We start from the raw sequence: 16683 nt of genomic DNA, 5'->3' as shown, positions 1-16683 counted from the left end.
TACATTTTATATATCTCTATTTATCACAGTTCTACAATATATTTATTGTCATTTTAATTTTAGATTTTTGTGGCAGCACCCTCTAGTGTACTGGGATTTAACTGCGTGCCAACCAACCCTTGACCCAACCAGCCCCGCTCTCCCCCAACTTATATAAACTGAGAAAGAGAGAACAAGATAGGACAGGCCGCACGGAGAGAGGAGAAGGAGATGACCAGATAAGCGTTTCAACTGGGATTTCACTGAGTTGTAATGATGTCTAATAGAGCCACAGTATGCATGTCAGTGACAAATTGTCTCTTTTTATTTATCGAAACATCTCAAAGTTCCCTAGATTGTTAACAGTCAAAGGAGGGTCGTAACAATACCATTGTTCTAACAGAATAGTATCAGTTAGGCTGGCCTTAAATCTATAGTATAGTCATTCACAACATGACTGCAGAGAACATGATCTTGGAAATATCCAACGTAGATTTCATAGTCAAAAGCACCCTTATTTTTTATTTTTTTTAATAAAAAAATCAGCCTATTACTTATCATGATGTTTTTGAATGTAAAAACCAACAAAAGTTGACCTCAGACAACAATATAAATCTTTAAAAAAAGCCAGTTCATGATCCCCTTTAAAACAACACTTAAGTCAACAAGACATTTTAGAGAGATAAAATTAACAATAAAACGAAGGAGTTTTGTTCATTATTTCCTTGTATTATCAACTGATCCATTAACCCTCTGGAGTCTGAGGCTGATTTGGGGCTTGGGGATGTTTTGGCATGCCCTGACATTTGTGCTTTTTTCAGTTGTTCATAAACATATAAATGACAAAAGTGTCATTACACCGTATTCAGCACAATCTAGGCTACCATAATATGTCAGGAACATGTATGTACATGTTTGTATTTTTGAAGGAATAATGTTTATGCGTGGTTATAGAAAAAACAAAAAACTTAAGTCATTGAAATAAGGCCAAAAAAAAGTATATTAAATCTGTGTTCACAAGACTTTTGGGTATTGGAGGTTGTAGACTAGAGTTTTTGCTTTAGAATTATATAAAAATTATGCTGCCTACTCCTTCATATAAAACAATATATTCATTTAGTTTTTGTAAGACACTTTTTGTCAAAAAACATAGTATGCGTGGAGGCATGAATCTGCATGAATAATGGACCATTTACACCTGAGAAGATAAAATAATCACATAATAATGACCTGAAATTACTTGCATATTAATGCGGCCTTTCAGTCAGGTAGGCTGTGAAAAAAACCCTCTGTAATCATGTCTCAGCTCATCATAAACAGCAATACTGTGAAATATTATTACAATTTAAAATAATGGTATTCTATTATATTCTTTAAAATATAATTTATTTCTGTGATGTAAAGTGTCTGAACAATTATGTTACCTCTATGGCATTTCATATAGGCTTTTAGCTTAAAAGCATGCACATTTGGAGAAATATTGATGGATTCTTATATATTTATGTCAATTTTCTATACTGAGAAGTAATGTTTATTGTCATCAATATGAGTACTGGATACTGTGTTTTTAATTCAATTTCTGTACACCTTTAGGCCACAAATTCATATAAAGAAGAAAAGGAATTAGGAACTAACGGCATGTCTTCTACAGATCGCTAACCATGGCTTTAACATCCAAATAAACACTTTTCAAGACAATAAATACACGATTGAGACGATGAATGCATGTATTGCCTCTGAATTTGCATCTGAATAGCGTTGGCTCCATGGGTGTGGCCGCATAAGCAGGTAATGAGCTGAATCACAGACTTCTGACATGGCTCTCTTTTCATACAGATTACATAAACACAGAATGTTTGTTTTCGATTTGACTTGCACGATTTAAAACCTGACATCTCAACGTTTCTTTAGACACAAGTGTCATTTTTTTTGTCATTAGTATTCATAAGTTACAGTTCATTTTCTGAGAACTATCAGATTGGACTTTGTTCAGAGGGAGACGAGAGATCACGAATCAAGTTAGTTTTCTTTATTTTACAAAAAGCACGTGTTTTTTTACTCTGAGTGTACACAAATAAAAGAAGACATTCTATAGTTTCAATTGATATATTACTTATGTCTTTATGACAAGAAATGACGGAGTATTTTAAGTCTGTTTTGCTGCAATGTGAAAAAAACCCTGCAAAACACGCCGGCGCGTTTTCAGACCTCAGGGAGTTAAAAGTAGTGGGTTGTGTGCTAGAGATCTGTAGTTCCTACAATTCTTCAGTATTGCAGAAAGATAAGACTGGAACTGGCCTGAAGTTTCCATCTGATTGGATTAAATGTTCCAAACTAATACAATTGCACATTGTTTGTTTTGACAGAGTCTCAGTGCTACTGATGAATCAGAGTCAGACTGTGACGAAGGAAGTGAATACATACATACACCACCCTCCTCGGACAATGAAGACTGCATGGATGAAGGTCCAGATTTTCCAAAAGACAGAGAAATTCAAGTAAACAAGATAAATAGTAGTTGTACTCAGAAAGTTGATGAGCTCGACGTTGACACTGGTGTTGATCTGGAACATGCAACAGATGAGGGAGATGATGAGAAAGAAGAGGGTATGACAAAAATAACAGTAAAGAAGTGCCAGAAGGGAGATAAAAGGAAATTTGACAAAAAACGTTTCTGTATTTATTGCAAAAAGCCACAGAGTAAAATAGCACGCCATTTAGAGAGAAAGCACCACAAAGATGATGATGTTTCTAGGGCAATATGCTTCCCCAAAAAATCTAAGAAACGCCGTCTGTTGTTGGATCAGCTTTGCTATAAAGGGGACTACAACCACAATTAGTGACTTGTAGACAACCATCTGAAGAAGTAAACCCACATGAGTACTTGCCCTGCAATTATTGTTATGGATTTTTCCGAAAATGTGACTTTTGGAAGCATGAGGTTTCATGCAAAACACGAAATGGTCTCCCTCGGGAAAACTCCAGGAAAAGAAAAAGAGTCCAAGCTGCAGCTTCCTGTCTAATTCCAATAAAAGTAAATACAACAGAGAGATGTTGTAAAATCATTGGTAGGATGATGCATGATGAGGTGTCTCTTGAGGTAAAATCAGACACGCTTATTTGTGAGTATGGAGACAGATTGTTGGAGAAGCATGGGAGCGATCCATCCAAACATTGTTATGTGTAACAAAGCGGGACTGAGGCGGAGATCCATTTGCAAGCTTTATTAAGAATATCATAGTCGTACAGGCAGGGTCAATCAGGATCAGACAGGAACAGCAAGGAACAGACAGAGTCGTAATCAGGGAACAGGAAATGGTCAGGACAGGCAGATATCATTCACAGGACGCTAGACAAGGCAGGGGTCAGGACAGGAGGCAACGGGTCAATAACAGGGAACAGACAGTAAAGGCAACAGACAGTAAAGGCAACAGACAGTAAAGGCAACAGACAGTAAAGGCAACAGACAGTAAAGGCAACAGACAGTAAAGGCAACAGACAGTAAAGGCAACAGACAGGCAGACAGGAATATAAATGCTCAGAAATGATACCAGGGTAGTCAAGACTTCACGGTGAGGTGGTGTGTGAGAGTCCTTTATAGTCAGATAATGTGCTTCAGGTGTATGTGGCTGATGATGATTGGAGTGGAGTGTGAGCATATGACTGGCAGGGATGATGATGGGAAATGTAGTCCGGGAACTGACAGGATTTGTGACATTATGTAAGTCAGAAAATGAGAGAGTTGGGGAGATTTGTGATTGCTGCAAAGTCTCTAAAACCAAAGGTGAAAAATCTTACAGATATCTTAGTTCCGCCAATGTTTAAGTTGGCTGTTGATGCAGCAAAAAAGGCATCTGGTTACACCAACTCGAAGTACCGCTATGATCAACCATCTCTTGCTGTAAAACTCGGACACTCTCTTAAGACAGTTGGTAATATCCTCATAGGCAATTATGTAAAAGCAGAAGATGAGGTATCAGCAAACAGAGTTAGGAGCTTTCTGGGATTAGTAAGCTCAGAGTTGAACCACTATGTCTCACACCGTGCTAGGACAAACCTGGAGGAAAACAAGTGGAATAAGAAGGAAATGATGCCTCTTACTGAAGATGTAATTAAACTCCAAAAATATTTGAAGTCCACTGAAGAAGATGCCAGAGAGAAACTGATTGAGGGTCCCGATCCTAAAGCATACAGCATAATGAGTGAAACAATTCTTTCCCAAATTATACTTTTTAACCGGAGGTGACAAGTCGAGGCAGCTAAAATGTTACTTCAAACTTATGGGAGCAAAAACAACGATGCACTTAATGAGGATGTTATGCAGTGCCTTTCAAAATTGGAACGGGACCTGAGTAATGACTTCACAAGAGTTGTTTTAAGAGGCAAAAGAGGCAAAAAAGTTCCAGTGCTTCTTACCAAAGAGATGACAAGATCACTTGACTTCCTGATTGAACACAGGACTCAAGAAAATAACATTTCTGAGACAAACAAATATGTCTTTGCAAGACAAAGTTCAGACTGCCACATAAGAGGCTCAGACTGTTTAAGAAAATTTGCAAATGAGTGCAATGCTAAACATCCGGAGACCTTGACCTCCACCCAACTGAGAAAACACATCGCAACCCTTTGTCAAATAATGAACTTGAAAGATCACAAATTGGATCAGGTGGAAAAATGTATGGGGCATGACATCCGTATTCACAGAGAATACTGTCGCCTTACTGAGAACACGCTCCAGCTTGCTAAAATGAGCAAATTGCTAATGGCCATTTAATGTGGAACAACAGTTTATAAAGTTGCCCAAGGACTACGGGTGAAAATTAGCTGCTGAGCTAAAACCTGGTATTATGCATCTCTCCCTTTGAGGTTAATGTTTATTGTACGCTGTCCCTGTTTCTTTAAATAAAGGAAGAAAAAAAAAAAAAGGAAAATCTCTAGACGAGATTGACTTGGAATTAGAGGGTGAGCATCTAACACTGGAAAGTTGTAGCAATATACACTAACTGGGAATTTGGAAAGAACATGTGCTATATAAAACTTTTCTCTTCTGTGTTTTCATTACAGTCGCTTTGTTTGAGAAACGTAAACAAGGCTGCACTTCAGAGCATGCTATGATGGAGACATCTGAGCTAGAAGAAGATAGTAAGAAAGTCATTATAGGAGAGGTTAGGTTCAAGTTAAAGTGTACCCTTTTATCAGGTGGGTGATATGGCCCCAAAAAAGTATCACAATTTAATTTTCCATATCAGTCAATATCGATAATTATCATGGTAAATGTCAAATCTTTATTTCTTTAAAGACATATTTTTGCTCCTGAGTGAAAGATGTAGAAAACAGACAGTTAATTGTGGTTTTAAACTATCTTTATTGTGAAAACATGACAAACACTTCCCAAACTGGTGAACAATTTTAAAAACTGAGGTAGATTTATTAATTACTAATAAAATCAATAGGGTAGTGATATAACATTTGGCTCTGCTGACTGCAAATGAAAGTTAAAGTGCTTTAAAGATAATGTTTGTCAATAAACAAAAATAGAATAAAAAAAATCTTTCTGTTCAGCATGACAAACCTTATAAATAAATGACATTGACTATTTAAATAAAATGAATGAATAAAAGAAAAATCTTAAATGTGGTAAGCATTTTTTTTACTCTACACTATAATATATCTATGATAGAATTATATATACTTCATTAAAATAACTGCAAGTAGTAAAACATTAAAAACGCAACAGACACACAATCTTTCTCAGTGTTTACATGCACTTAACACATCACTGACTGTGTTTACCAGGATACTCCCTGTGCCAGTGCATTGATGAAATTAAAAATTGGATGTGTCTAAACTTCCTTCAGTTAAACAAAGACAAAACTGAAGTCATTGCGTTTGGAAACAAAGATGAAGTTCTCAAAGTGAACATGTACCTTCACTCTAGGGGTCAAACAACTAAAAATCAAGTCAGGAATCTTGGTGTGATTTTGGAGTCAAACCTGAGTTTCAGTAGCCATGTAAAGACAATAACTAAATCAGTGTATTATCATCTCAAAAATATTGCAAGAATTAGATGCTTTGTCTCCAGTCAAGACTTAGAAACTTGTTCATGCTTTCATCACCAGCCGGGTGGATTATTGTAATGGGCTCCTCACTGGTCTTCCCAAAAAGACCATAAGACAGCTGCAGCTCGTACAGAACGCTGTTGCCAGGATTCTGAGCAGAACCCGAAAACACATCACATCAGTCCTCAGGTCCTTGCACTGGCTTCCAGTTGCATTTAAAATTGATTTTAAAGTACTGTTACTTGTTTATAAATCACTCAATGGCCTAGGACCTCAATACATTGCAGATATGCTCATAGAATATAAACCTAACAGATCACTCAGATCATCAGGATCAACTCACTTAAAAATACCAAGGGCTCACTCAAAGCAAGGAGAGTCTGCTTTTAGCTGTTATGCCAGCCGCAGCTGGAACCAGCTTCCAGAAGAGATCAGGTGTGCTCCAACAGTAGCCACATTCAAATCAGACTCGTCCTTCGGATGAGACGTTAAACCGAGGTCCTGACTCTCTGTGGTCATTAAAAATCCCATGGCACTTCTCGTAAAGAGTAGGGGTGTAACCCCGGTGTCCTGGCCAAATTCCCTCCATAGGCCCATAGCAATCATGGCCTCCTAATAATCCCTATCCATTGAATTGGCTCTTTCACTCTCTCTCCTCTCCACCTTCAGCTGGTGTGTGGTGAGCGCACTGGCGCCGTTGTACTGTGGCTGCCGTCGCATCATCCAAGTGGATGCTGAACACTGGTGGTGGATGAGGAGAGACCCCTGATATGATTGGAAAATGCTTTGGGTGTACAGTTGTACATATGAAAGCGCTATATAAATGCCTCATTCATTCAAAACACATCTTTTTATCTATGCATTTGCTGATTGAGCACTGTTCTATGTCCGAACTGTTTGCACTTTATTTTATATGTATTATCTTTTTATTCTTTTAATTCCTTTTCATGTTTTTATTTCATTTTTAATGTGTTTTATATCTTTTATGTATCATCTTGTTATTCTGACTTTTAATGCATTTTAAATATTGCTGTCTGGTTGAAAGAACTGGGAGAATTAGGAAGAAAGTGATTAGGTTCAAATTTGGTAAATTTGGATAAGGAGACAAACCATGGGGAGATTTAAGCTGTAGTGCATGGTTAAGATATCTCTGGATTACAGTCAGGACACTTTCCAAAGGGGGAAATTTCCAAAGGGTTTGCAGTTTGAGGTGTCTTGACAAAAGGGGAGATTGAAACTGTGTTTATCAGTTTGAAGTGCCTTAACAGGTAGCAGTCCTGTTGGATGAGGAAGATCCATTCTGATCCGCTCTGATGAATAGATCCGTTTAGATCCAACTCTGATGGACGACGACAACAACAACAACAACAACAACAACAACAACAACAACAACAACAACAACAACAACAACAACAACAACAACAACAACAACAACAACAAACTCCCTGAGACTTCCTAGCTCTTCCATCCAGATAGCAAAATTCTCTGTTTTTACTGCTATTTCTATTCCTTATGTTCTATTTTTATTATTCTTTTTTATGTAAAGCACTTTGAATTACCATTGTGTATGAAATGTGCTCTACAAATAAAATTGCTTTGCCTTGCCTTACTCTCCAAAACATATTTGTGCGTTGGTTATTGGAGCGTTTATGCGTGGATCTGAAGCCCACAGTAGCCTTTGCTTATCCGCGTTCTGCTCCGTCTCGGAGCACGTGCACTGTCTGGGGAACAGCTAAATGCGCTCTAATAACACTGTTTAATATCAAACACGTTCCGCAGTTGAGCAACAGTAGACTGTGTTTTACATCACTCATGCATTAGGTAGATTTGAGTGTTAAGATTGACTTTTAGAGGGACGAAAGCGCGCCGCTGTGAAGGAAAGAAAAGAGTGTGAGACGGAATGAGGCAGTGGCATAATAATCGTTTTACATTGATTATCCTGTTTTTATAATCTTTGAAAGCCAAAATCAAATTCGAAAACACGATTAATTGCACAACCCTAGCAAAGAGTGTACATGTATGCTAGGGTTTAAAAGGTGGCTTGCAATAGTTGGCTATAGTGTTACAAGGTTGTTCAGGAAGTACAGGGCTCAGCGTAAATGAGTACACCCCCTTTAAGAAGCAACATTTTAAACAATATCTCAATCAACAGAATAACAATCTCCAGACTGTTTTATATGTTTTATTCATAACATGAAAGTAAGGTTAATAATATAACTTGGAGAACAACATTTACAGTTTTTCTCAAATTAGGGTGATGCAAATATGAGTACACCCCACTGAAAGTCCCTGGAAGCAAAGCTACATTTTAGACTACAAATGTCTAATTTGAAACCACAGGTCAGTCTAATTATTCCTGTCCAGCAGACAGTTGACTATAAAAGGGTGTTAAAGAAAACCCCTTCCCATTTCATGCTGTCAGCAATGGTACCACATGGAAGAGAAATGTCACAAGGCAAATAATGTCTTTACAACAGAAATGTGAAGGCTACATGAAGATAAGCAAGGCTTTACTTATCAGTCAGCATACTGTAGCAAAAGTGGTACAAAAATGTAAAAAAAGATGGAACTCCAGCCATCTCACAGAGACGTACAGGTCGTCCACAAAAGTTAACACCTTGACAGGAGCGTTTTCTGTTGAGAATGTTTGAAGAAAATCGGCATGCAAGTTCACTGCAGTTATCTAAAGACTTTTATGTTATAAGTTAAACAGATGTTATATAAAACTTGTCTTGTCAGTAATTTGGAAATATTTTTTTTGTTCACTCAGATTGTTTAAAATGTTACTTTTCATTTACGCTGAGCACTGTAAAGAGTCAATACAGATGAAACTCATAATAAATGTCTCATGATGTTAATTTCTCTCTGTTACAGAATTACCCAGAAGTCAGAAGAAGAGGCCTGATCCTGAGGAGTCTTGTGATTCAGACGGTAAGTAGTGTGATCATCTACTGCACAGACTTATTTTTTGTATATATTATAAACTGATTCATAAACGCTCAGATGCTTCCTGAGACAATGTTTTAAAATCGGCCATCACTATGTAAGTCATCTTTTTTATTTTTCTTGGTGCACCAAAAATATTCTTGTGGCTTTATTTTATTAATATTGAACCACTGTACTCACATGAACTGATTTAAATACGTTTTTAGTACATTAATGGATCTTGAGAGAGGAAATGTCATTGCTGTCAATTGAGGTCTCACTGAGCCATCGGATTTAATCACATATATCTTAATTTGTGCTCTCAAGATTAATGAAGGTCCTACGGGTGTGGAACGACATGAGAAATAAATTACATTTATTTTAATTTTTGGGTGAAGTAGCCCTTTAATTTCTCTCTGTTGCAGAGTTATCCAGAAGTCAGAAGAAGAGGCCTGATCCTGAGTCTTGTGATTCAGACGGTAAGTAGTGTGATCATCTACTGCACAGACTTTCTGGCATACAGTTATGACTTAGTTTGTGTATATATAATTGGCTGTGTCTTCTCTTCACCCACAAGGCCCTGGCACACATACAGGCACTGAAGCAGAGGGATCATCCATCACAAATGGTAAGCTTGTTTGTTACAAGGTTGTTCAGGAAGTAAAAAGTGTTTGCTGTGATAACTGACAGATTTTTTCCACTGAGATTGCCTGGAACTTTTCTCCCAGGAACCTGTTTCCTGCGTTTCCACTATGGTCTAAAGTACCGTGAAGGGGCTTTGCGCGACTGCTCCTCCCAGTCAGTGACAGACAGGAATAATTTTTGTGCGACGCTGCCACAATAACTAGCATGGAGGAGATTCAAGTTGTGGTGTTTTTGTTTGTGATATACTGGTTTGCAGAAGCGGAAAACAGACAGGCACTGATACTAAAGCGGATCCAGAAAGTGCGTACCGCTAGATTTAAAGCTAGACAATGTTTGTTATTAGCTATTGCGGACAGTGACTGGGAGATGGCTGAGACGAACACACGTTAGGAACATCCAATACAAATAAATACTTTTTTTTGAAGAAATAGCAGCACAACAGACTTTAAAAATGGTGGTTGAAATTGGTGGAATCCGCGGCCCGCGTGGACTCAACCATTGAGCGTGCTTATCGCCCAGGTCCCTAGCCTGAAAGTTCCTGAACTTTGAAAAAGTACCTGCTAGCCACTAGGGACTTTCAGAGGGGGAATAATTACCCGGAACTTTATTTCGGCCCAAGTTCCTGCGGTGGGAACACGCCAAGTAGCACCCCAAGTTCCTGGCTAAAGTTCCTGCGGTGGAAACAGGGCTAATGTCTCATGATGTTAATTTATCTCTGTTGCAGAGTTATCCAGAAGTCAGAAGAAGAGGCCTGATCCTGAGGAGTCTTGTGATTCAGACGGTAAGTAGTGTGATCATCTACTGCACAGATTTGTGTATATACAATGATATATACAACATTATGTATATATACAAGTGCATCTCAATAAATTAGAATGTGGTGGAAAAGTTAATTTATTTTAGTAATTCAACTCAAATTGTGGAACTCGTATTAAATAAATTAATGCACACAGACTGAATTACTTTAAAGAGCATATTGCAGGTAAAAAAAAAATCTAAATGAACATATAACCTTCTGTTAAAATGTGAGCCCAAATCATCAGAATTAAAAGAACCAAAGACTTAAAGTACTTCAGTCTGTATGCATTGAATTTGTTTAATACAAGAGTTCCACAATTTGAGTTGAATTACTGAAATAAATGAACTTTTCCACCACATGCTAATTTATTAAGAAGCACCTGTATATCATTGGCTGTCTCTTCTCTTCACCCACAAGGCCCTGACACTTACATAAAGACAAAAATGAAGAGATCCTCTAAGACTGACAGAAAAGGGTAAGCTTCTTTGTTGACAATGAACCTTACATACCCTAGCAACTGCTTGGAAGCACCCTAGTAACCACCTACAAAATACCCGCCCAGCCGTGTGCATGTACTATTAGGAGTGCCTTTACCTCTTGGCCATACTGCCCTTGGGCCATTACAAGTCAGGTTATCTTCATTTATATAGCTTTTTTTAATAATATAGATTGTTTTATAAAGCAGACATTTAAGGAACAGAGATTGGTTTTGCTCTACAAGAAAGTTATTGTTCACCTTTAGAGGATTAGTTCACCCCAAAAATGTCCTGATAATTTACTCACCCCAATGTCATCCAAGATCTTCATGTCTTTGTTACTTTAGTGGAAAACAAATTAACTTTTTTGAAGAAAGCATTTCAGGATTTTTATCCTAACAATGGATTTCAATTGATATTAACATGTTGAAGTCCAAATCAACCCAGTCTTAAGGTCTTTCAAGAGCTCCAAACGGCTTCTGCACGCTCCCAGCTGAAGATCAGAGTCTCATCTAGCCAAACTGTCAGTCATTTTCTAAAAAAAAAAAAAAAAGACATTTATATTATTTTATGCCAGTTATTACGTCACCGCTTTGGAAAGGTCACAGACACGTAGGCGGAAGTACCGCCCCACGACCAAGGGCGGGGTTGAGCATGGGTGTGCACCTGAGACCGCAGTGACGGACTGATTGACAGCTACTGTCAGACTGATGAAGAGTGACTGGAGTGACTCCAGTATAAACATATAAACAATAACTTGACAAAAAGACATAAATATCTAATTTAACAAACAGTACAATTTCAACGATCCTTCTCCAAGCTTGTAAACAAGAGGCATTACTTGCACCCACATCTCTAGTCTTAGATTTCGACTTTAAAATGTGTTGGTCTCAATTGAAGTCCATTGTTAGCATAAAAATCCTGAAATGTTTTCCTCAAAAATGTAAAACTTAATTTGTTTTCCACTGAAGAAATAAAGACATGAACATCTTGGATGGCATTGGGATCACTAAATTATCAGGAAATGTTCATTATAGGAAGTTTGTGATTAATTTTACACTTTTAGTGCTTTTGTAGCCGTTCATGACGTACACGACAACAGGGTTTTGGTGGCCTGAGAACGCAAACTTTAAGATAGGTTTCAAGTTTTTTGAAAACGTGACTGTTAAAATCTGCATGTAAACTTGTATCTGTGAAGACGTGACAGCATTTACATGTGTATAATGCGTTTAGTTTATAGATATGTGCATTTTAATGTGCATGTGTGCAGATGCATAGTTTTTCTTTACAAAGTGACATCACCAAATTAAATAGTTTCTGTGGAATCATTTTGATGATAATGTTTTGATCTGTACCGAGGGAAAGGGAAGGTTGATCCTTCAGGGAGAGTCTAGTTGACATGGTCTCTGCTGATGATTTTAGGCCTGATTTTTCGCTCGCCCACAGGTTTAGCCTAATCGCCGACAAATACCCGAAATCATAGATAAATTGGTGCTCGTTCACACGAGTGCCAATCACACAGTGTGAATTATTAAAGACGCGATCAGAGAGAATCACAGACGAGTCGCCGACGCACGTGAGATATTTGGCATATTAAAGTCCATCTGAGTATTCTGACTGAAAATGACATCGGCGATGACCTACAGCCAATGAGAGAGCAGGATACAGGGCAGCGGGAAGTTTGGGAAGGAGTTATAGACCAGAATATCAGTAAGCATGGCTTTGTTTCCTAAAAATGCTCCTCCTCTGTCTATTTGGACCCAAGAAAAGGACCATGTCTGTTTGATGTGTCATCTGAGCTGTATCACAACATGCAGTTTGGATCGCAAGCTTCTTGCAGGCTACCATTTTTAACAGCGCATGCAGGTCTCACGTGTGATCTTGCGTTCACTTCTCGCGTGTGTTTGGTTGTGAAGGGTAGTTTGTGGCTCAGTCAGAGCTCGTCTGCGATTCTACCTGGAGAAAAAACATGCACTGTGAATCCCCCTGTCACCGACCCATCATGCAGTGTGAACACATCAGAAACTGAATGATCCTACAGATAGTCATGCAGTGTGAAAAGAGCTGTGATCGGACTACTCTGAAAACCATGCAGCGTGAACTCAGCATTTGCGGTCGTGTCTAGGCGCAGGTCCTTCATCTGATCTGGATACAGCCCCGATCCGACTGATTTCAGTAAACCTCGGGATAAACAGAGACTGATATTAGCGTGGATGCTATTCTTATGATGTCATGAGTAGGGATGGCTCACAATTTTTTAATATTTGATTAGTTGATTATTTATAGAATGTAATAACAAATATGCTGAGCGATTAATGTCTTAAAAAAATCCCAGTTTTTTGGTGCTGATGCGGTGGTGACGTGTAACACTGTCAATAACACACGTAAAAGCGGTCAATCCACTCTCAGAGAACAGAGCACCACATTATCCCTCGCACACACATTGTGTCACAGTTTCTACTTAGGCTACTGTAACGATATCGGGTGAAGCGCGCTGTCAGGCCAAGAAGTGCAATCTCATCTCGAACAGCTCAGAGAGCGAGGATTAGATATATCTGATGAAATGCAACCGATGAAAGCCAAAAAGCCCAAAGTTATTGTGTCTGTCTACATCTGTATAGCTGTTCTGTTTGGTGAGGATTATAACATATAAATCTAAGACACAACCATGCACGCACATGCACGTTTCCCCATGAACTGGAGGAAAACCAAACCACAAATACTGCCAACTGGCCAAACTAGCAAAGGCTTTCCTCGTCTGTGCCATCACAAATGCTGTTCTCTACAGTCGGCCTAATCGTGAACAAATGGCACTCCCTCGTTCATCCCGAACATGAAATTTTTTTTTATATAAAAATGTGAGAATGGTTATTATGACCAACATAATGTTAATGTTCACATTAGTGCAGTTAGTGTTTAGCCATCATTCAAGCTATTCACATTATGTGTTAACCCATTATGCCTAGCCTAAAATCATTATGCTTGAGGTGATATTCAGTTAATCATGGATAATAGATTAACTAGTTTGAAATAGAAATACATACAGTTTATGAAGTGAAATGCTATAGCCTTATGAGCAATTAGAATATCAGAAATTAACATTGTCACTAGTAGCAATTAAATTAATACATTTTTCACTAGTAACAAAGTAATTCCTGAAATCAACCATTAATATTTTGGATATTAAGAACTGAATTTGAATGTCAGCCTATGGTGGGATTTCACTAGTGAAAATACAATTACAGAAATCAAGAATTGAGGTCTTTACTTGGTGGAATGTAATTGTTGATATCAAAAATTAGCATTTTTATTAGAGAAAATTGAACTATCAAGAATTCATATCCTGAGAATGAATTAAAGTCAGAATAGCTTCAGGTTGTTAAGCCGTTTGCTGCATTGTATTGAGATTATCAGTTCACAGTTAATGAAGTTCCCTAAATTTGTGGTCTTGTTATGTGAAAAAATAAATGTATACTGATTTATAATTGTGGAGTTTGTTTTTTTGTTTGTCTAGTATGGCTTACAATAGTTTTCAACAAAATGGGTAGTTCACTCAACTGCTCTAATGATAAACTGAAGCTGACATACCTGCCAACTTTTCAAAAAACCTTGGAGTGAGATTTTGTGTAGGGTGACCAAAATTATGCCGCGCACGCAGCCGCACAGTTGGTGGCTCAGATATCAGAGAATTGGAATTAATTTGATGTTGTACCCATGTGTTACCCTGCATTCAGTGGTTTGTGGGGAGGCCCAAAGCCTTTGATAGGGCAGCCTACTGGAGATGGACACTATAGGTTACATTCTATGAAGCAGACATAGCTGAAGGTCCATACCCAGGACATTTGGATTAAGTAGATGTGATTTCCTGCATTCTAGTGGATTTTTGGGAGGTCTGCTAAAGATGAGCAATACCTGAACTGAATTCATGTTCGGCATCATGACTTGTAGGGCCTTCTAGACTTGAGCTAAACATTCAAGCAGAAAACTATTGTGCCTAAATGACTGCCTATGTACCACAATAAATTAAACTAATTCTGAACTGAAACCTAGCCCATGTTGTGAATAACTGTATCCGCACTTAAAGATTTATGTTCAGCCAAAAACGACAAGATTAGGGAGGGACATTTATTCTTCATTCAAAGCCTCACATGGTCCATCAGAAACAGATAAAGTGCTTAAACAGTACAACAGATTAATAATGCATTAAAAAAACGTAACTAAAATGAGGCATAATCAGTATCAGATGCAGGTCAGAAGCTGGGTAAATATTACAGGTTTTCAACTGGTTACTTTTTAAGGTCATTAGGTAACGTGTTCTTCATGTTTTGTGTTAAAGCAATTATAATGTTTGGATCTACACTTGACACAGTCTCACTCCCTACTCGTCAAATGTCTGACGCATGGTCAGTTCCCTTTGGCGTCACTTTTTAATGCACAGGGTATCCCTTTAGCGTCTTTTTCCGACGTGCAGGGTACCCCATTGAATTCAGTTGTTTTCCCAATGCGTCAGATCAGGACGCAACTAATTCTTTGCATTTGTAAAAGCAAACATTATTTTATTCATATTTAAAGGCTACTTTTATGTTTTGGAGCAACTAACTCCACTCCTACCCTAAACTCTCAACAATATAAAACACGTAACAGGCAAATAAAAGTACAGTCACAGGTATTTATTGAAATAATTGACCAAAAAGCAGTATAAACGTATTAACTCATGTTGCATTCCAAGTCTTCTAAAGTCATACGATATCTTCATGTAAATGACAGAGTTGATCTTAATGTTTTAATCGCTGAAACGATGGTCCTGCCGCTCCATGGATGCTCATTCATATTTCTAATTCAAACGATACACATGACTCTTTAGCATGACGCGATGGGTCACAATAATGACAAAATTATAACCCAATATATACGTTAGTTTCGTCATGACGATAACCATGCCCAAAGCATCTGTATAGACCTTATTTTCCAGAGAAACATGCACACCGCAATCTTTGGAATATTGTCTTAGAAATATACAGGGCTACCGCGAAAACGGAAGTTCAATGGCATCGCTGTTAAAGAATAATTAGCTGGTGAAGTGGATTTACGTGTTGTAGAGTTAACAAAAGTTATCATGAGCATTGTAATGTTTAAAGCGGGTGTCTTAACAAGCGTCAGTAGAACGGGAAGATTTTAAAATGAGCAGTTCATTCATAAATAAATAAGATCGCTGTGGAAATACAAGCCGGAAGTCAAAAGACAACGAGCGCAGCACTGAAAAGGGGCGGGGCTACATAAGGTCTATATGACACAAAAAAAAAGAAAAAAAAAAAAAAGAGTTTGGCGTTTACATGCCACGAGATTGCACACGTGAACACAGCCCATTAGGATTTTGCTAACAATAATAATAATTAGGAAAATAATATAACTTTTGTGGATGATCACATCAATCTTTAAGAATCCAAATTAAAATGTCACTCAGTTTCTAAACGTAATTTATTAAACAGATTAAATCTTGACAAATCCAAGAGTCCTTTCCACTTGATTCCACTCAGAAACAAATAATAATTAGAACATGTACTTTCATACAGATTTCTTTAAAGCTTGTTTCTGCCACAGATTAAAACGAGATAATTTTATTGTTTTCTCAGAATTTGCGTGATATAAAGTCAGAACTGTGAGTTAAAAACTCGTAATTAACTTAAAATGTTGTATTCTGTGTCGGAAACAAGCTTTCGTTATTATAATTGTTATAATTATCGTGTTCTAAAGCAGGCTATAACTTCTAAGATAAAAGTACTTACCTTTGTGACCACGC

This window comes from Chanodichthys erythropterus, chromosome 3 (assembly GCF_024489055.1).
Source record: "Chanodichthys erythropterus isolate Z2021 chromosome 3, ASM2448905v1, whole genome shotgun sequence".
NCBI classification, from domain to species: domain Eukaryota; kingdom Metazoa; phylum Chordata; class Actinopteri; order Cypriniformes; family Xenocyprididae; genus Chanodichthys; species Chanodichthys erythropterus.
The sequence above is the reverse complement of the archived record's forward strand: the minus strand, read 5'-3'. Positions refer to the sequence as shown.